General features: G+C 33.8%; 1 protein-coding gene across 6 annotated transcripts in view; it reads right to left on the bottom strand.

The window, feature by feature from the left end:
• The window catches only part of LOC123313243, a 144,054-nt gene that overhangs the window by 70,145 nt on the left and 51,452 nt on the right, over positions 1-22,457 (bottom strand). The window lies entirely within an intron of this gene.

The raw sequence follows: 22,457 nt of genomic DNA, 5'->3' as shown, positions 1-22,457 counted from the left end.
GATGAAACCATGCTGCTCTCTCGGAAATATACCATTCATCTCCTGAATGGTGAGTGAATATTCATTCAACTACCTGGTTGCATATTATTCTTTCCAAAACCTTCGCTACAGATAAAACCAAACTAATTGGCCGGTAGTTGTGGGCCGACAGCTTGTCCCCACGTTTGAATATCGGAGTAACAGTGGAAGACAACCAATCAGATGGGAGGGAGGCTGTCGACAGAGATTTCGGAAACAGGATGTGAAAAGGAGCAACAAAAGCTTTGGAGCAACGGTGTAGAAGATTCGATGTGATGCAATCCCTACCAGGGGAGGTATTGAGCTTGATAGTGTTTAGGTATCTCTCAATTATTTCTTCACTGATGATGATGTCGCTTATATCTTCAACACCACGTGGTGTGAGAGGAGAAGGAACATTTTCGTGGGGCTCACTAGAGAACGCCGATGCAAAAGGATAACTGCAGTCTCCTCTGTACTCTCGCATAGCTGCCCACTGGATTTTCTGATGGACGGAATACCAACCTTGGAGTTGAGAGACTCGATTTTTCGAAGAGGCTAAATTATTCTGGAATTTTGATTTTGCGAGCTTTATCTTTTGATCGACGAAATTGGCGAATCTTCTGTGATTCTGATAGTCGGAATTCGATCTTGAACGTAGGTACCTCTGCCACATTGATTTTTACAGTCTCTCCAGTCCAAGCATACATGCATCTATCCTAGGTTTGGACTGGTTGACTCTGGAATGCCTAGTGCGACTATTGTTAGAGACAGCGACGTCAATTACACTTAGAAATGTAGACCACATCGCATCCACATCCTTGCCATCCAGCAAAAGGTCCCAATTCCTTGACATAATCTCAGAAAAGATGGCGTTGTAGTCAATCATCTTAAACAACTTAGTTGACCCAACATATGGCTGCAACTGTATTTCAGTGGTCAAAGTAACGTGGTCCGATTTCCCGAATGGTGGAAGATTGTTGTACTCTCATACCATATTGGTGTCAGTTGTGAAAAAAAGATCGAGCCCTGACGGCATTTGTCCGATACGGTATCGTAGGTTCGAAGTTCGAATACTAGTTGTTCAATTGCAGAAGAACTAACCATTTCCGCATATGGAAAGGACGGTGAATTACACGATGGCATTGTTGTTAGGGGCCATCTGATATCAGGGCAGTTGAAGTCTCCTGTGATCAACATATTACTGTATTGAGTAGAGGAATTCACCAAAAATTCGACACAGTAAATTTCCGGTTGTGAATCTTTAGGATGAAAGAGATTTCTGTCCTCAAAACAAGTTAACATGTTTTTTTTTAATCTTCCAAAATTCGATCCAAAATCATTTGATATGAGAGAGAAGAGAATAGTTTTCGTATTCATAATTGTCTTATCGAATCAAAAAGATGAAAATAAGATATGAAAATATTTTTCGAAAATCAGTTTCACTTAGGCATGAAATCTTCAACATCCAAAAAACAAAATTTGGTCCTTATAATATCACAATGATCTATTTCTGCAGAAATTGCAATTTAAGTTTTTTATTATCAGTTTCTATACTACTGTGATATAAACATAATTTCTGTTCCTTCGAATTACCAATAACCATTCTAACATGAATTCATGTCCCATAAATTTCATTACCAGGAAAAGTAACCCTTGCCAGATCAGTACAGCTTCCTTTTCCGTTTCGAATAAAAGCAGTGAAATATGAAGCCAACATAAAACCTAACATATTTGAGAGAAACTCAGTTTAGCGTTATTATCACGACGGGTTTCTGCGGGCTTTATAGTCATTTGAAAAATACGTCGCGACCAATCCACGAGAAGGATTCTGAATATCTGGTTGGATTTATTTTATAATCTGAATGGAGGGTTGTGCTCAGTTGTAGGTAGAAAAAAAAAGCACTCTAAGCATCGTAACACAAATTTCCTATACTTTTCAAGTCTGGCCCCGAATTGTTTTGATGTTATGTATCTAAATTAATTCCGAAATGAAAGTATCCCATTGAATTTTGCTGAGCATATGTACTATGAGAATTCACTTAGTATTAAACTCAATGCTTGGTATAGAAGTAGAGCCTACTTTCTTTTGAGTAGGTCCAATAACAGTTTTAAGGTTACTTCATAAAGCAGCGTTAATTCACTAACGGCCAGTTTCATAATCAAACCTAAAGTCGCTTTAACTTTAAAGCTTCCTTTAACCCTACTGAAAATGACAGTAAAGGAAGCTTTAAGCTTAAAGTGAGTTTTAATTTGATTATGAAACTGGACGTTATTCCAAATTGGAAACACTGTATTTTATTGCACATTCCGACATATTTTTGATTCTAGATTGATCATTTCTTAAAAAAAAAAACAGCTGAAGGCCTATAAGAAACTGTGTATTTCTCGATATCAGTGCTTCATGAAATCGGTGACCAAGAAAGAATTTAATGCCAAACTCACAAACCAGCACAATATTTTATTTCACAAAAAGGATACAAATCGATGTCCTTTATTTATTCGTACGAATTGGAAACATTATTGTATCAATTCTGAATGCTGATTAATATGCTCTGAATAAATATTTCTTATTTTCAAATACTTTCTATACTCCATTTACTTTTATTTTAGCACTCGGTTGGCCATGGAAATTTGACACAATTCACTCTGTATAGTACGAAAATGTGGGGTTATGAAGCTTGTCAAAACATTTTTGGGTTTCAAATCAACGCTATGTTGCCCTTCTACGTAAAAGTTTCTGTTATTACGTATTTTACCACAATGTCGAATCTCTTCGGAAAATATGTGACGAACATAAATGAAGTTTATACAAACTGATTGAAGGCATACCAAATCCAGTTATTTGCATCAAAACACAAGAGATCAGTATAATATCATAATATGCATCAAAACACAAGAGATTAGTATAATATCATAATATTATGCGCTAGCTTGAGGAGAGTTAATGTTCGTTATCTTCTTTGGCTACAGTTTGAATACGTTACATCAGTTGTAGATTTCAAATTTATTAACCCGAAGATGAAATGCATATGATGCAGTGGTTGGGAATGGGTAAGTATCTCTCGAAGGAATTAACAGGTAATTACAAGAATGTTAAATTCTTCAACAACAATCATCTTGCATCAATGTAAGTAAAAGGAACTAAAGGAAGTTTCATGTCAAGATGAACTTCACCTTTGAACAAATTTCACATGAATAAACAATTAACAGGACAACTGACGCGTATTTGTGGCTGTTATTCTTAATACATTGATATAATAATAATAATTAGGTATTTATTGGTACCTTAAGACATTTACAATGTATAAGACAAGTCAAATGAAAAATTGAAAAATCAATTTTCGGAAACTTATTCTACGGAGACATTCATCGAAAATCCTGTAGTGATCTTTTCGCATTAATTCACTCAAACATAAAATTCTCAAATGCCGCTCTTTTGGGTCTCCCAATAAGAGGAAATTCTTTGTCATTCTCTTCATTCACAATCTTTCTGATTGTGGAAATATTCAGCTGAAATATAAGTCGTCTAGATTCAGATGAAACATTATATAATATAAATTCTCTTACATTGAATATGTTCGCTACCGTCTGACGTATTGTGGATTTGAGAATATCAGGGTATAACTATTTGAATGAGCGGGACCTGTCTCTATTTTCAATCACTTTCGGCATTTTCGTAATATTAATTTATACAAGTTGTGGCAACGGCGTTATGAAATTAACGATATTTCATGAGTGCCAACCTTACTATGTTCTAGTTACAAAAACTTGAGAAAATTATTTCATGGCCAACCGACTGCTAAAATGAATGTGAATGGAGTATAGGTTATATTTATATATTTCAGTTCTGTGATTGAAACTATAGAAATTATTGAAGCTCTTTTGTGACCAGATATTAAGCTGCTTCTGGAGTTTCAAAACTTATTGGGATGTCAATCATTCTTGAATCGACTATATGATAATGATTTTATTCTTTCAATGTAGAAACAAGCACAACTAAAAACATAATTTTACATTATTTCAACAGAATATATTGAAAGGAATCCTACTCTCGGTATGTGCAGTCTACGCAAATTTCTCGAAAAAGAGACCAGCCTCTGTTAAAAATCCAGAAATTTCTATAATTTATCGAGGTTTACGTCTGGTCACTCTATATAGTTGACGCGATTGTAGAGAAAAATGAACAAGATTCGCCATTATTTCATCAAACCGGTGGTTCAGCGAATGCTTCATATCCTGGTCCTACAACATTAATGCTTTAATTACGATAAACTACAAATTGAGACAAGTCAAATCGAATTGACCGCTTCCACCCATAATATCCGATAAGAGATTCGACATCAAAGGAATGGTCCTGCACGACAGGATGTTACTGGTGAAACACGAACGGAAACGTCTAGATAATATCTGTTTATTTTCAGATCAATACCTGCTGAGGCCAGTAATTGGCTGTTATTTGTTCAAAAATTAATTTCCCATCGATACAATGCCATATCGAAATCGACTTGCAGAAAGCGGAAGAATGTCCAGTTTCGACACGTGAATGATCAATTTATGAACAATGTGATACCACAGTAATCGAAAATGAAAGAAACTCCATCAGAAATAGATATTCGGAGTAGGGTGAACCTGGATGTAGTTTTGTGGGCTATAAATAAATCCGGGGTAGATTGTCTGGAGAATATAAGTCGAAAAATAATGGGATTTTGATCTTCCTTTATCGAAAACGTTCATGAAATACGTTTGTTCGCGATTTAAATATAACAAAAGTATTGGCGTAGCTTGAATTGATCGTAGGTTGGTAGCTGAGTGAAGAATATAGGCCAGCACCACTAGAGAAATGGAACAAAAGTCGAAGAATTATAAATGAAATTGGTCTCTTGAGTGAGTTAAGGGTAACGGATAATATTTCGTAATAGTTGTAGAAAAAGGATTTTTATATGAAGTAACGCAATTTTTTATCTATATTTGTGGAGTTTATGAGGGGTATAGGCTAGTTGAATTTTTTAAATGGCCAATGATAAATCATCCCTGAACTGTAAACAGTTCAGGGATGATTTTTGAAGTGTTATTAAAAACAGGCCTTTTTCGTATCAAAGTTTATCATGCACCCCTATGTGTGCTGAATTTTTTTATCAACCTTTTGTCATGATAGGGATAAAGTGGTTGAATTCATTGACTTTTAGGGAAACTTCGAACAAGGTCTTGGCAATTTTTTTCGCAAATCACATATTTCTCTGAAGAATCTGACTTAACATAACCTCTGAGGAGCTGAAAATAATATTTTGCCTGCCCTTGTCAGTTCTGTCGAGTTTGCATCGAGTCCACATTCCGTTAGTTTTGAGTACCTACCTATTAGGGCGTTAAAAAAAAAAAAATTATTCTTTCGCGGAACCACGCTCAAAAGTTTCGTTCGAATGCCAAAATAGTCCTCTGAAAATATGAGCCCTTAATATCAATGTTTAGGTTGTCTGCACTTTTCGATTTCCCATAAAAATAGCACAGGAAATTTTTTTTTTCTAATTTTCATAACTAATGAACGATGAATTGCATTGCAATATCTTTCCTATGTTTTGTAGAGAATTAAACTCTCTACAAAAATGCCCTACCATTTCTCTATAAATTATTTCAGTCGAAAGTTATTCAAGGTCAAAGCTTAATTTACCCCTAATTCAGCTGTTTTCTTTATAATATACTCTCAAATTTATGAGTTTACAACAAAATGAAAGTTTATTTCTAAATTAAAAAAAATATTCCAATCCAATAATTGATGCTTATTTTCAAGAACTAGAATTTTCAAAATAGTTATTATAACTATCATTGATAATTCGTTTTAAGCACCCCGTCTCATCTTTACTATATAACAGAAAATAATGGTAAACAGTATTCAGAGGTCTTATTTAGGTATATTTTGTAAAATGTTTCGGTCTCATTTTTCCTAAACAATATTTTGGCAAATCATTAATAAAAACGGCCGAATTGTGGATTAATTAAACTTTGACCCTGAATAACTTTCGACTGAGTTCATTTATTGAAAAAAGACATCAGACCTTTTCTGTAGGGCGTTGAATTCTCTACAAAACACAGAGAGGATATTGCAATGCAATTTATCGTTCATCGGTTATAAAAATCAGAAGAAAAAAAAATGTTTTCCTGTGTTATTATACGAAAAATTGAAAAGTGCGTTGCGGACAACCTAAACATTAATATTAAGGGCTCATATTTTCAAAGGCCTATTTTGGCATTTTAACGAAACTTTTGAGCGTGGTTCCGAGAAAAAATATTTTTTATTTGTTTTCTTTAACGCCCTAGTACCTATTCTTAAGAATAACACCGAATCGCCGCCATAGAATGAAAACGTGAAAACACTCTAATAATTGGTAGAAATTTTCGTACGATGTTTTACAATGAGTCTTGATAATCACATAGTTACTCATTCAAAATTGAGTATCGACCAAAAACAGTCATTATTTTTGTTATTGATCGGACGTATCGAAAGAACCATTCAATTATCGAAATTGTAACCAGGATTCTTGAACCCATCACAGCAATGTATATATCTGAACTGGGATAAACAGGTTCAGCTGCCACTTGATAAATCAATCCCCCTATTCAGGCTGCTGTTCCATTTACGAAACGAGTGAAAAATTCATGATGATAGATTATATTTCAGCCCAGGATGCCCAATATGTATGTTTATAACCTACAGATTATCCACTGCCATTTTCCATACAATATCCAATCAATCTTTCATTCGGGCAAGTGAATCAATAAAAAGAACCCGACTCCCATGATCCTCCTAATTAAATCGGATCTATAATTTGATCCAAATAACACATTTCGTAGTTTGTTATTTCGTGAATAAATTTGTGAGGATTATCGAGAGAAACATAGATATACAGGGTGTTTCATGAGTCGTTGGATATAGCCTAATGGTGAATGCAGGTCAGCCAGGCCTTCCAGAAAACTTGCTTGTTTTGTATCCTAAGGCTATTAGTTTCAGAGATACGGGCCAATACGGGGTGATTAAAGAAAATTGGCCTAAATTTGCGATAATAATAACTCTGAAACGCAAGCTCCGATTTCGATCGAATTTTATGGGTTTGTTCACTTTAGAAAGCTCATTCAAACAATAAAATTTCAATAGTTTCAGGCAGTACTCAGAATATCATGAATTTACTTTCAAACTCCAAAATCTATATTTTTTATACGTCCCTCAACGAAATTTCTTTATTGCCATGAAAACCTACATAAGTTATTATAAGGAATTCAATTTTCACTTTGCATGGCACACTTGCCACAAGAGAATAGGAACTGGACGAATTAATCTTTAATGTAATTTTTTCGAAATGCGGTCCTGTTTCTATTCCTTTGGAGATAATATTTATTGTCTTTTACTGAGATTTTAGATTATTTTAAATTCTGTTCAACTCTTTTTATTTTCAACCCTCAGCACCCACTGAGTGTTCGTTAAAAAGTAATCAAGAGTATGCAAAATCGAGCTATGAATTCTTTTGAAATTACATATTGAATGAAATGATATAAACCCTCTTGGAAAATGTAACATTCATAACACACATAAGTATTAAAATTTATTTTTCCGAAAAACCTCAACTTATTTATTTCCTTTCATAAAACAAAAATGAAAATATGCTATCATAAGAGATGTTCGAAATGGGGTTCTTCCATCTCGACACAATTCCTAGCTTTGAAAATCAGTTTATTTATTCGGGATTTTGTTTAACTTTTGCGCAGTCTTCTTCTATTCTCTGTCTCAGATGCTCCCGTGAAGTTATTTTAGTGGCATATACTTTCTCTTCCAGATGACCCCACAGAACATAATCCAGAGGAGCTAGATCCGGAAACCTTGGGGACCATGCCACAGGTCCACCATTTCCTATTCATCTGTTCCAAAAGTTATTAATTCAGATATTGCGTAACTAGTCTGAATCGTTGAGGACCTGTACCATCATGCTGGAAGTAAATTCCCCAGATGTTTAAAAAAAGCCGTATTGAGCATATTTCCTGCGGAATATGAGTCAAAATTTTTTTGTTTCAAAGCGAATTAAATCACGTATCACATTTTCTAAGCGTGTCCACTTCATTTGAATCTAAATTCAAAATGAAGTTCCACAAGAAGTCATATCTTACATGCAAACTTTGAAGCATTCTCAATGATTTCCAAAAATCAAGATTTTTCTAGTCAAATAAAAGTTTCCATTCCTTTTTCAATGCGATACAAAGTTGCACACAGATTCGTTGAATTCAGCTATGTATTCCTGAAATAAAATCGATGAGAGTAACAAAAATTTCAAGTTCTTCACGATATTAATCTTTAATCTCTCATGAAAACGAACAGTTTTCCTCCAGTTCATTGTTCTCGAAGAACGATGCTCGGAATGAAAATCTCTCATACAAATGGAGAATTTCTCGTCAAAATTGAAAATTCCCTGGAATGATTAAATATTCTAATCTGAACAGAACGCGGAATAACTTGTCGGAATATCCATCATCACGAGGACATCATCTAAATCATAAAGGATCATGACGGAGGACACTTTCCTCGTATTTCCCCTCAGACAATGTCTTCGCTTTCTATTCTAATTTTCAATTTATTGCGGACCCTCGGTGCAATAAACTTGAAGATGTCTAGATCATCTCCGGAGCATTGATTCAAGCAGATTTCGCAGAGTCAGAGCATTAAACCTCCTTTGAAGTGTATGACGGTGGGAGTAAACATCCTCGTGGTGTAATAACCTTCAAGAACGGAAGAGATTTCTCTTTATGGGGCGACTTTTTTAAGGCAATTAGGGGTTGGATCTTTCCAACATAGACTCTGTTTGTGCTGGAGAAAGACTGGGAGGCAGATCAGGGAATATAACTTCTGTCGTCTTGTATGTTATTAGGGCATTTTGATGTTGTTTCCATACAGATAGTTGAAAAGGCTGATTATATTACTAGTAACCTTACGAGATTCTGAGCTAATGTTCAACAATAATAATAGGATAAAAAGGACTAACATAAACCGTATCAGTAATAAAAATATCAACCTAACCTGACCTATGTACAGGGCTTCCCATGGTGGGAAATAGTTCTGAAAATTTGGGTACAAGGGTTTAGGCTTCTGATCTATCTGTTTGAAATATTTTCATTATTGCTACGTTGTCGCTTATAAGAGATAATACTATACTTCATTTACTTTTATTTTAGCACTCGGTTGGCCGTGGAAATTTGACACATTTCACTCTGTATACTACGAAAATGTGGGGTTATGAAGCTTGTCAAAACATTTTTGGGTTTTAAATCAACGCTATGTTGCCTGTTCTACGTAAAAGTTTCTGTTATTACGTATTTTATCACAATGTCGAATCTCTTCGGAAAATATGTGACGAACATAATTGAAGTTTATACAAACTGATTGAAGGCATACCAAATCCGGTTATTTTCATTGAAAATACAAGAGATCAGTATCATATCATAATATGCACTAGCTTGAGGAGAGTTAATGTTCGTTATGTTCTTTGGCTAAAGTTTGAATATCAATATCAATATTGCATCAGTTGTAGATTTCAAAAATATTAACCCGAAGATGAAATGCATATGATGCAGTGGTTGGAATGGGATAATTAAAAGAATGTTGAATTCTTCAACAAAAATCATCTTGCATTAATATAAGTAAAAGGAATTAAAGGAAGTCTCAAGTCAAGATGAAATTCACCTTTGGACAAAAATTTCACATGAATACACAAGTAACAGGACAACTGCCGCGTATTTGTGGCTGTTCATCTTAATACATTGATATAATAATAATAATTAGGTATTTATTGGTACCTTAAGACATTTACAATGTATAGGACAAGTCAAATGAAAATAGCAAAATCAATTTCCGAGAACTTATTCTACCATTCATCGAAAATCCTGTAGTAAACTTTTCGCATTAATTCACTCAAACATTATAAAAATTCTCTTACATTGAATATGTTCGCTACCGTCTGACGTATTGTGGATTTTAGAATATCAGGGTATAACTATTTGAACGAGCGGACCTAAATTCTAAATAGCACTTCCTGAAACACTGTCTCTTTTTTCAATCACCTTCGGCATTTTCGTAATAAAAATTGATATTAGTTGTGGCAACGGCGTTATGACATCAACGACATTTCATGAGTGCCAACCTTATTCCGTTCTAGTTACAAAAACTTGAGAATATTATTTCATGGCAAACCGACTGCTAAAATAAATGTGAATGGAGTATACAAACTTCCTTATTTTGAATGTAACACCCTATTTAGTATAACTTTTTTCGCTTCTCTGTCACCATCTGAGTATTTTTGTCTAATGCTTTCCTCAAAAATCTGCCGAAAACATAAATAAAATTGAAATGAGCATGGAAAAGTCATTTTATAATACTTTAGGGAGCTGAAAGTTTGGAAATAGATCATTGGTATCCTGAGAATCAGTTTCATGTGAAAACAACTGGATTTGTGATATAGATAATTCTTCGTCTTGTCACTCCATGCAAAAACTTTTTATTCGATCTTATCAGAGAAAATCCGAATACGCATCTAATGATGCATCATATTTTTATACGAAAACTTCATGGTTTGGAAAGTAAAGTCAAATTTCTATGAGAGTGAGGGTTTTCAGAATGCTTTGCTAAACTTATTATATTATCTAACACAATTCCTTGCATGAATGTACACGTTCAGTCGAGATCTCACTTCCATTGAAATGACTTTATTTCTGAAGCCATGCAGTTTCCGTATAAGAACATGATACAAGATGCGTATTTTGATTTTTTTTTTTTGAAATATCAGCTGAAAAGTAGGGTGTTTCATGTGAAAACATCAACTTTCTATAGTTTTTGTATCTAATGAAAAAACGAAACGGACATCCTGTGTATCGCAAACCTGTGTTTTCTACACGAAACTCATCCTCAGAAATCTCATTAACATATTTCTGAAATTTCAGCTTCGTGAAATATAAAACGTTTTTTCTATTCCCATTTCATTCGATCCATGTTATTGGCAGTTTTTCGTGGAAAACAGTTGATATCTCCGAAAGTATCAGGAATAAGGAGGAAGAAGTATATGACAAAAATACTCAGATGGATAGAGATGGATAGAGAAGCGAAAAAGTTACAATAAATAAGGTTTCACATTTGATATAACGAAGATTGTTGTATTTTTTCGTATAAGCGGCAACGTCGCAACCTAGAAAATATTTTAGTCAGGTAGATCAGAACCTAGTACCCAAATTTTTAAAACAATCCTATGATCGGCTCTCTGTGAAAGTCCAATAGGCATCCACCGTGGGACACCCTGTACAACGAATTAAGATAAGGTAGCTTGATTCCAATGTCTACAGATTCCGAAAAATATTTCCGCTGGTCACTGAAAATCATGTGTAATTATTGAAGATTCTTGGAAATAACAATTGCAGGTGCAAAAAAACAAAGAGGTGTTTGAAAAAAGGACAATCCAGGATAAAACAAAAATGTTCTTTCAGAGAGACTCAACATGTGAGCATATTCCACAATAAAAAAAAAATTGATACCAACATCTATTTAATTAAATTCGCAACAGCCTTTGCAAGGCCATGATACATAGTTTAATTCACGAAACTATCATGAAACTCACAAAGGACTAATATACGGTTGGTAGCATGACATGGCCTCATTTCAAGGTAAGGTAATTTTTTATGAAACACGGGCATCACAGAAGGTTGTTCATTGCGTTTTTCGAGAGGTTCGTTTAATTATATCCCCGAGTTACCCCAAATTTCATATTTTAAAAGGGTTCGGATCCTGGCACCGTAAGGAGCAGAGAGGAGGTGACTTATTTTGCGAGTTTACGAGGGAAACAAGGGGAGAAATATGAAATGGGCCACATTTAATGTTCGACAAATTTCCGTACACAGGATGTTTCTGGTAGAATGTGATTGTTGAAGGAGATTGAGCTAAGACTGATTTTAAGTTTATTAACCTTCACGTGAAGAAATGTTGTGAACGTTTAATTTTTCGAAGTACAGGGTGATGAAGTTTCGAGAGAAAATCTTTTTTTATAACCAGTATAGATATCTTTATACAATTTGCTAAACGTATTCAATGGTACGCCACTGCTTTTATATTTTCATTCACTTCTGAGCAAACAGATCCTGTTTGGTCTGAGCACTAATGTATAATTGAAAAAACAAAAATAAACAGCAAAATGAATCGTCCAAGCTAGTAATTTCGAAAAAGTTTGTCATGTCTAAAAAAACTGTCCAAATGTTAATTCATTAATTCTAATGCATGCTTCTAGGTTGATATAGGAAGCAATAAAAATTGATGTTTTCCATCAAAGAAAAAATTCAAAAAACATAATGATTCAATTGATGGAATTCTTGAACATTAAAAATTCATTTCATTTCTTAGGATGCTAAATATCGACCAGAGTAAAAATATTGCCCCTATAAAGAAAAAATATTCAGGTTCTTACGATATTCTTCCACTAATTGAATAAATGATTCCTACAGTTCACATAGACCTTAAAGATATAATGAAAATCGCTGTACAGGGTGATTCATTGATGGGAAATGCCCCATTTTTTTCAATCGTTTATACCTATCTTATGAACCAGCCTATACATTTTGTGATATCTGATTGACAAAATGAAAACTGACCAAGAATGACAACATTTTTGATTTGATTCATTTTTAATATGCTTCAGAAAATAAATTCTCATATATTATAAAAATCTAGAACGTTAATGTGCGGGATTGATACAAAGTGATGATAATTGAGTAAAATTCAACAATATACAAGTTAATTTTTTCAAATAAACATATAATTATTTGAATATTTCGAAATAAGAATTGATCTGTTCTCAGAAAGAGCACCATCACGAAAGAAAGATTAAGATGAAGTTTTAGATATTCAAGAAAATATCTGATTCAATTGATTATATTCAGGCGTAGGTATATATTTATAATTGAAATGTAAACACTGGATCCATCATTTGAATGTTGTTATAAAACAATTATTCAGACGGACCTATTGATTCAACAGAACAATTTCAGTAATTCCATATTATTCTCGCATTAATTGTACATATCACTAACAAGATAATTGATATCGATTCTGTTCCAACCCTAAACTAGAATACGCAATTCGGACCGTTCAATATTTAACTAATTGAATAAGTTCGAAAGCAAACCCATACAAAGAGATTTGAGTTATTAGTTGAATAACATAGTAGTCAGTTACATCTGTTATGTTTGCGGTTTCCTATAAAATAAATCTACAAATACAAGTTAGTTCCCAACTAGATTCGGAACTGAACTCCAACTTAACCACCCAATTTCACATCTCGTTTATATAAAAGTTATATGTATAAAGCTAAGCAGTTTGAATACGCCATAATCTAAGGAACAACCTACCAATGCGATTAAACTTTTTATGAAATATTATCAGAAAATCCTGGTAATGACACAAAGGAAGAATATATTATTCGAATCTATACCCTATCAATACTCCCAAATCGAATAGAATTTTTTTCTGATTTTAGCAAATTCCAAATAAAACTATCTTCTGTTACATTCAGTTGACTCTGAAACTTACGTTATGCATCAAAAATGGAAACCAATTGGTCAAAATAATATTTCAATGTTACCAAAATTTCCAAATGCGTTTAGGGAAATGAGAAATGAAATGAAAATGTATCATTTATATAGGTATGTATGTCAATATGTTGAAGTAACAAAATGGCGTATGCGCTAGTCACAAGTTCAAGTCCTTCAAGAAAAATATGAATTTGTATTTAAACATAACAACAATATGGGGGAATTCTATTACAGTCATAACTTAAATGTCCCATTCCAGTTTTTTTCCCTTCTTGATTGTGAACTATGTTCTTTCAAATTTAGATTTTCTTCATTGCGTGAAAAAGATAACAAGAATTGTAAGGTGAGACTCTGGAGGTGAATAAGTTGAAGAATGCAGGTTAGAATTGTTATTTATGCCTTGATGATTGTTTTTTTAGCGAACCATGCAAATTTGTACATGAAATGAAGAATAGAGCGCGGAAATTCCGACATACACACAGGGTGACAATTTAAAAACTTGCCAAGCCAATTATGTCGCGACAAGGATGTTTTCAGAGAAAATGCCAGAACAGGTCAATTTTTATTCGAAGGGGGACATATTTTGAGCATTTTCTCTGAAATCATCCTTGTCGTGACATAATTGGACTGACAAGTTTTCAAATTGTCACCATGTATTGTAAAATATTTCGGATATAGATTTTGTTCGAGATTTTTCGAAATTTTCTTACCGTTCTTGTATGTTATGGTCCATTTACATTCTACGAAAACTATGCTTAGTTTCTTAAAGAAATCATGATTTATCCTGTCTTCTCCGGGGTTGTAATCGAAAAAAAATCGACTTATTCGAACATTTTTTCGAAAATAATTTCCGACTGAATATAAACTCATCTGTGCCGTTTTCGAAAGAACACCCTATATACACATAATATACCTAGTCTAGTGAAACTTGTGAGCTGGAGGAAAATCGGAAAAACAGATCTTTGCATTTGAACTTCCCAATCATCCTTTAGAAAAGTTCAATTCTTCTCCAATGAATATTCCCCTGGACGGTTGGTGGGCCACGAATGAACTTCAAACTGGAGGTAAGAACCTCAATCCATAGGGAACTTTACTAATTTATTACTCCCAAAATATTCGCAACTTTGAAGATCACGTTCATCGTAGATTAGGCAGCATCCGATATTCTTTTCAATAGTTCCCGAAGTTGCTCAATCAAGTGATGGAAGTGGATGAAGGGTCTACTTCAATGTGTGGTTTCCTAGAGATATCCAGCTCTCAAGTCCTGTCAAGATATTTCTCCTGGTTTCCCTTTCATCCTCCTATATCTATAGGATCGGCCAATCCTTCTAGTGGGAAAAAAATATTTGGAAAATGTTTCATAATTATTCGTCTTTCAGCTTTCGATTTTGATTAAGTTTGGTCTGATATTGTTAGAGTTTATAAAATGATGAGTATGATGACCAATAGCCTGCATCGTATTCGGTTGATGCGTGACAGAAAACAAGAGTTATGACAGTAAATAAAATTTGTTGAATTATTCAGAATACATATTAAATTTCATACATTCTCAAGAGCCATTTTGATTCAAAGGATCGGTACTGCTTTGAGGAGACGGATCATATAATAATGATTTTTATTTCAAATATTATCGACTTCTGCGAGCAATTATACAAGGTCAAACTCATAATTAATTTTACTTCTCAATGTGCAGTGCAGACCGAGCAAATTTTTCTGCCATCTCCAGAATTTGTCTAATTCGTTCATATATACTTAATATTCTCAAGAAATTCGTGATCTCAATTATTTAAGGTAGGTATTTCAAAATCTTCACAAGAAATGTTTTACTCTACTATACAGTGCGAGTTTCTAACATGGAATAAATTGAGTACCCATATCCATTAAAGTTTTATGTTGTAATCGATAATTTTTTTTAAAGGGAAATCCTAATTTTGATGACTTCTCTTACAGGTTCTATCAAGTTACACATGTGAAACTACCAAATGTCAAATCTTCATCGTCAGAGAGATATTTAAGAAACATCCACCATTTTGCAAATGAAAATATTTGATTAGACCTAATGGAATAATTCAGGCAGTTCAAAATTCATATATAAAGAGGTGGGTACAGGGTGTCCGAGTTAAAGTGTCTCTATACCTTATTGTGGAAAATAAAGGATCTTTAGGATCTAGAAGAAAAAGTTCAATACAAAACTTGTCTGTAATCGATTGAAATTTTATTTTTTATAACCCACCTTAATACAGGGTGTTCCGTTTTTTCCCTGTTAGTATCAACTTTCTTATTTTAAATGGAACAGCCTGTATATTATTGCATTTTTGAATTCCTTGTCAAATTTTAAGGTAGCTTTGGTTTGACAACCATAGTCCTATATAGCACCTATTCTGAGATATTCGACTTTTTCCTAAAATTTTGACAGCTGTAGGTTCTCACTAAATTAGCTGACACTAGTTTTCTAAGGGATGTATAAAAACCAAATTTTGCCCGTCAACATATTGGATCCTACGTTACATCTCTATTTTGACTTTTGAGCAATCTTATATATAGGGTCTTTAGAAATTAAAGTTGAAAATTCAAATAGAAGTTCAATCGAAACTTAATTTTGGGTATGCCATTTAAAATAAGAAAGTTGATACCAACAGGGAAAAAACGGAGCACCCTGTATTAAGGTGGGTTATAAAAAATAGAAGTTCAATAGATTACAGACATGTTTTGTGTTGAACTTTTATTTTTCACAAGTTTATGAGTTCAAGCAATTACAAACAAGTTTTGTATTGAACTTTTTCTTCTAGATCCTTTAGTTTTCACAATAAGGTATACGGACACTTTAACTCGGACACCCTGTTCTTGTTTATACATATTCCTATTTGTCAAGCAAAAAGGTTGAATAAAAATAAGTAAGGAAAGTATAGTCATGTATGAAGCGAAGATTAGCAATCTGCAATCACCTAATAGCACTTCTTTTCCTATACACAGAGGACTCATAATCATTCAAATACAAAAACAAATTATCTTGATTGAATTACATTCAGTATTTTTGTGGTAACCTCAGAAATTAACTCACAATGCCACTTGCCCTTCAAACTCGTAGGATCAAATATTTTCTGAAAGAGAACGATGGTTCGCATTCCTAGAAATCGATTCTCTATTCGGCATCAAGTGAATTATAGTGTTTCTATCATTTCATGTCTCGAATAGTTGATGAGAGGGAACCACTTTCACCTTTCTGTTTATATGTGAATCTCCATGGAGATGAAGCATTGAGAATGTAGGGTATTTAAAACTCTGCTTTACTATTCTATTGATATATGAATCAGTAAAGGGATCTATTTTTCAGATTTTGCTGACAATGCTGAAGAATTCTAAAAAAATGGGATATTGTTCCTAGAGACAAGTTATCACTTTGCCAAAATAACTGTAATTTCAGAATTTCGTGTCGAAATTGAGGATTTCAGGAAGTTTGTCGTCAGACCAGGAAACCGTTAGGATTCTAACTACCTTAGAAAAAAATCTTGAGATTCTGGGGAGTAAGGAGCTAAATGTAGTACCTAGATCAGAAAAAAATCCGAGAAACTACATATGTTTTCAAAAAATAACTGAAAATAAAAACACGACTGAAAGAGAATAGATTGGATTAGTGAGGTGGGTAATTGTACTGAACGTTCTCGCAATTCCTGATATCAGTATTTTCTGCACCATATCATGTTTATTAGTCAATTAAAAGGAGATACTTGATTTTGATCATCTTCCGCCTCCATTATCAAACCAGCTCCATGACTTCACTAAGCAAGTGTGAACGAATAGTTGCAAAAAAATTTAATAAACTTTTTCCTCATCATTTTAGCTTCCAAGCTTTTCCCTGAATAATAATAAATAACGAATATATACTTTTTCAAAGATTTTCCGGGAACTTAACTTTAAAACAAGCACTTTTACATTTTCTATGAAAATTGGCTCACCTTTTAGGCCTCCTAGTATGGAAACAAGTAGGTAGTTCAAAAAGAAAGCGCTGTAAGTGCTTTACAACTTTTAAATGTATCATATACAAGCTGGGCAAAATTAGTTGTCTACTGAGGGGACCTCGAGAACTATAGCAGCTAGAAGAAACCGGATGGCACATTCTCGAGCTCTTTTTTCATGACTAATCCAAATCTGAAAACCGAATCGGGCTATCATTTTTAGACTTCGAGTTATAAATAAAAATTGAGATTTTGACGATTCCGAAAAGTTTTCATAACTTTTTGTCTTTGAAGTCTTTCAAGTTTCAGATTTGTAACTTCAAAGACAAAAAAGTTATGAGAACTTTACGAAATTGTAAAACTCAAAAACGAAGTATCGTATAGGAGGCTGCGGTTTTCGCCGTTCTTTGTTTCTCCGAAAAAGAGCTCGGAAATGTGTCATCCGTTTTCTTCTAGCTGCTATAGTACTCGAGATCCTCTCAGTAGACTACGAATTTTGCCCATCCTGTAGATACAAGGTTATTTCGAAGTTGTTTCGGAATAAAACTTATTTTGGAAATAAAATTGTCCCAAATCTAGTATGGGTAAGTGTTGATTCATTCGACGCAAAATTTAGTGCTCTAGAACATTTATAGCGAGTGCTCATTCGATATCTGCACTTCCTGGGAATGTATAACTGAAAAACCTCAACAACACCCCATCTTAAGGCACATTTATATATACTAGAACTCAACTACACCAAGGGTGATAAATCTCAATATCTTCCTAATGAAGCCGTTGAAGCAATAAAATATTCTCCAAGAATTAAATCCATATTTTTCCAATTATTCCAGCACGAGGTAGAAAAATGGGTTGCAAGTTTTAAACTTAGTTATACGCGCCAGTAAACAGATGCATGTAAAAATTTCAGGAGGAACGAATACATTCAAACAAACACCCAGCATATTGTGAGTTCAATATCTGAAAGTTTTTGTGAAAGTACACAAACCAATACATATTTCATGTGCCGAATCGAACATCAGTTATTCCTATTGAACTTGCTTATCTCGAAACTCTCAAGTTGTGCTCCTTCAACAATATCCTGTCGTTTCATCGAACTGAAACGACAAAGCCAGAGTTTACAGAGAAAAGGCAAGTTTCAGGAACATGACAACACGAATTTACATACCTATATGTATTTATTTTTCAATTCGACCCCTAACCTATCATATATTTCCTATATATTTGGAAAGTTTTATTTCGAACTATTGGACCGTTTTCAATGCATCCGATCGATCGGTTTTTGGCACAACTTGTCCAAACATTCACAGCCGAATTTTCACAGTAGCTGCATTGCAGCACACATATATTTCCATTACCTATTGAATATCATATTCCTCTTTCTTTGAAAACAAAATTATGAATTCATATTTATATTTAGGTATCCCTAAAAACGATTTTTTTTTTCAGTCCAATATCCATAAGTACTCATGGAGGTATCAGTTTTTTTCTGTCCAGTTCATATATTGGGTGAATAACGTGCGTCAAAAAAATTCGTCGTCGAATAGGCTATAAAATTTTGATGGTTAATGTTCTGTGACTGAACGTACGTCTTGAATTACTGCATCTTCCCAAAATGTATACCTACAATGATGACTTTAACCTATAGTCATGATTTTTGTGAGACTTGTTAATGATATTAGCCTCATGAATAATAAACGTTTATGACCTCTAGCGCTGGACGCATCTTTGTCAAAAATCGAATAAATTCAAATTTCAGTCCTTAAAGGACTACTTTCTGAAAAAACATTTTCATGACGTACAATACTAGAACTGTCTGTGAAGACCGAGATTAAGCATTTCAAATTTCAAATTATTTTTTTTTCGAATCTCGTGAATTTTTTGCATTTCTGTCGTTTCGAAAGAATTTTGTCTCTGAATAGTATACCTACTATCTAATCCCTGTACTTTTATGACGGGATGTTGAAAAAGAAAATGGGAAGTGTGAACGATGATGTTTAAGCTAAGCTACGAGTAACGAAGTGAAAAAGAGGAGTATAACAAAAGTTAACAAGTATCTTACATGTGTACTCCATTCGATTCTATTTTAGCCCTCGGTTGGCCATGAAATAATTTACTCAAGTTTTTGTAACTAAAAAGGAGCAAGGTTGGCACCCATGAAATGTCGTTGATGTCATAACGCCGTTGCCAACAAATAATACAAAAATGTCGAAAGAGATTGAAAAAAGGAGAAGATAGGGTTTCAGGAAGTGGTATTTATAATTCAGGTACGCTCATTCAAATAGTAGGCAACCCTATCAGACGGTAGCGAACATATTCAATATAAGTGAATTTATATGTTTCATCTGAATCTAAGCGACTTATATTTCAGCTGAATATTTCCACAATCAGAAAGATTGTGAATGAAGAGGATGACAAAGAATTCCTTTCTATTTGGAGACCCAAAAACGTGGTGGCATTTGAGAATTTTATTATTGGGTGAACAAATGCGAAAAGTTACTACAGAATTTTCGATTAATATCATCGTAGAATATGTTCCAGAAAATTAATTTTTCTATTTTTCATTTGACTCGTCCTATACATTGTAAATGTCTTAAGGTACCAATAAATACCTAATTACTATTATTTTATCAATGTATTAAGATGAACAACCACAAATACGCGGCAGTTGTCCTGTTAATTGTTATTCATGTGAAATTTTTGTTCAAGGGTGAAATTCATCTTGACTTGTAACCTTCCATTTACTTATATTGATGCAAGATGATTTTTGTTGAAGAATTCAACATTCTTGTAATTATCTGTTAATTCCTTCGGGAGATACCCATTCCCAACCACTGCATCATGTGCATTTCATCTTCGGGTTAATATTTTTGAAATCTACAACTGATGTAACGTATTCAAACTTTAGCCAAAGAAGATAACGAACATTAACTCTCCTCAAGCTAGTGCATATTATGATATTATACTGATCTTGTATTTTCCATGCAAATAACTGTATTTGGTATGCCTTCAATCAGTTTGTATAAACTTCAATTATGTTCGTCACATATTTTCCGAAGAGATTCTACATTGTGATAAAATATGTAATAACAGAAACTTTTACGTATAAGGGGCAACATAGCGTTGATTTAAAACCCAAAAATGTTTTGACAAACTTCATAACCCCACATTTTCGTACTATACAGAGTGAAATGTGTCAAATTTCCATGGCCAACCGAGTGCTAAAATCAGAGACTCTATGGCTAAAATAAAAGGGAACGGAGTATATAAATATGATCATTGAGTTTGAACTGAATATTAGTTACCTCATTCTGGTCAGATAGTATTAGTTCGATGCGTCTGTTCAAGATGAAAACTGAACAAGTAGGAAAATTATAGATTAATAAAAGTCTGAAGGAGAGGATTCTGTGGGATTGATATAGGGGAATTGTGATTAATAACAATTTCGAATTTCGAGAGACGAGATCTTTTAGTGGAACGAAATATAGATTTACCCGACTGTATGCAAATCTATCGATTTCTGAGTTTGCGTTGATAATTAAATATGAATATACACAGAATGGAACTGAATCGATTTTGCATTGTTGAAATACAGAAGAATCATGAGTCATGGGTTCAATCACCTTTCTCAGCGGGAAAAATGCAATTAATGATGGGACTACATCCTTCATCAATTTTCCCTTCCAACGCTTTTTTCATTTCTGCGTGGAATCCATGAATGAAATTAACGACAAGCTGCCATTAGTGCTTTTGTTCGATTTGAATAGCAAATAAGGAAAGAACAAAGGGCTTTTCACGTTTCAAAGATAGGAAGGATTCTGTCCAATATTTTTCAAGAGTTCTTCAATTAAGATGATCTTTTGAACCTACTGAAGAAATATTTCTCTAGAATCTTCCTTGAATTTACAATTATAAATTCATAATGTCGATTATTCTAAGGATTCTAAGGTTGCTAAGACTAATTCTTCATCTTTTGAAACACGTAGGTATAAGAAATACTTCAATAGAAAAAACTGGTTCACATTTCCCTTATACAGGGAGCATCATAAGAAAGTGGAATCTCACATTCTCATGACGATTGTGGTAGACGATCTTACAAATTTATTAGCTGTACTACAAATGGAACTTATTGACTCTGATTTTGGCCTTACGATATAACTATATAGTGAGAGATTTTTAGACGCCATATTGCAATTAATAGACAGAGAATAGAGATGTATATAGGAGCCAAATATCATTAAAAGCTGTCCATATAATAGAGTGATTGGTTACGAGGATGCATAAAAAAATATTGCGTTACCAAAATTGCTGCAAAATGGATCCCCAAATATTAGAATGTCGACCAGAAGCGTGCAAGGGTAGAAGCATCACGTTCGATCTGTGCTCGATTTGAAAACGATGTCGACTTCTTAAACCGAATTCCGAATTGTTACTAGGAATGAGACTTGGGTACATTTCTACGATCCAGAAACAAAGCAACAATCGATGGAATGGCGACACTCTGGTTCTCCAAAACCTAAGAAGTTGCGTGTCCAAAAATCTGCTGGAAAGTTCTAACTTCAGTTTTTTGGGATTACCATGGAGTAGTCATGATTGATTTTTTGGATAAGGGTAGAACAATAACTGGAGATTAGTATTCGACATTACTGACCACTCTACGGAAAAAAATTAAAGAGAAAAGACGCGGAAAGCTATCCAGGTGTTTTGGTTTTGCAGGACAACGACCCTGCACACAAATCTCATGTTGCCATGCAAAAAATTCGTGGTTTAGGGTTTGAATTACTAGAACACCCCCCTTATTCACCAGATTTGGCTCCATCCGACTATCATCTCTTTCCTCAACTGCAAAAAAGTTTAAAAGGTCATAAATTTTCTTCCAACAAGAGGGTAATGAAAGCT

The sequence above is a fragment of the Coccinella septempunctata genome, chromosome 5 (assembly GCF_907165205.1).
Source record: "Coccinella septempunctata chromosome 5, icCocSept1.1, whole genome shotgun sequence".
Classification (NCBI taxonomy): domain Eukaryota; kingdom Metazoa; phylum Arthropoda; class Insecta; order Coleoptera; family Coccinellidae; genus Coccinella; species Coccinella septempunctata.
This window is presented reverse-complemented; position numbering and strand designations above follow the sequence as displayed.